Source organism: Ursus arctos, unplaced genomic scaffold (assembly GCF_023065955.2).
Source record: "Ursus arctos isolate Adak ecotype North America unplaced genomic scaffold, UrsArc2.0 scaffold_21, whole genome shotgun sequence".
Taxonomy (NCBI): domain Eukaryota; kingdom Metazoa; phylum Chordata; class Mammalia; order Carnivora; family Ursidae; genus Ursus; species Ursus arctos.
This window is the reverse complement of record NW_026622886.1, coordinates 24,625,446-24,626,259: the sequence shown is the minus strand read 5'-3', so window position 1 is coordinate 24,626,259 and position 814 is coordinate 24,625,446. Positions and strand designations below refer to the sequence as shown.

The window sequence follows — 814 nt, the reverse complement described above, 5'->3', positions numbered from 1 at the left end:
TTCAATTGTCTGTTCTCACCATTATCTACCTCACTTTTATGTTTATATCACTGTACTCTGGTCTTAATATATGTTTTGTTGTTGTTATCTCTTAGTTTTGGTTAGGTTTTTTTTTAACTCTGCTACATTCTCCTCAGCCCTGTTAATTTGTAGCCTTTCTCAGCTTGAAGTGAAAAATTCCTCCATTTCCAACACATTGTATTACTCCCTCAGCTCCTATCCCATCTGGTCTCCCATCCAAGTACTAACCAGGCCCAACCCTGCTTAGCTTCTGAGGTCAGACGAGATCAGGTACATTCAGGGTGGTATGGCCATAGACTCCCACCCCATCTGGGAAAGAATTTAGGCAGTAAGCATTATACTTTGAGCAACTGCTAGAAAGGAATCCTCAGTTAAAGACCAGGTTCCTCTTACATATAGGGAAGTTTGATTTCAAGGCAGAAGGAGTATCCTAGCCAATGGAATTTCCAGAGAGCTAAGACTTCTAGCAAGAGCATGGGTCCCAGCACTGCAGGAGCAGTATGTAAAGACAGATTAAAGAGGGGTACTACTTCAGATACTCATAAAAGTTTCCACAGAGGAGATGTTATTTAAATAGAGACAAGAAAGAAGTCAGGATGCAAACCATGTGATTATCTGGGAGACAAGCATTCCATAACAATGGAAGAAAACCTATAATTTCCTGATATTGAATCTTTCTTATAATGTTGAAGAAGCAAGTAAACTAGTTGGTTGGAGCAGAATGAGTGAGGATGAGAGGGGCCAGAAATAAGGTCAGGGGTGTCTGGCTGGCTCAGTCGGTTAAACATCTGAC

General features: G+C 41.0%; 1 pseudogene; it reads right to left on the bottom strand.

The window, feature by feature from the left end:
- Positions 1 to 204: 204 nt before the first annotated feature.
- On the bottom strand, positions 205 to 319 carry LOC113256477 (5S ribosomal RNA; annotated as a pseudogene).
- Positions 320 to 814: the final 495 nt, after the last annotated feature.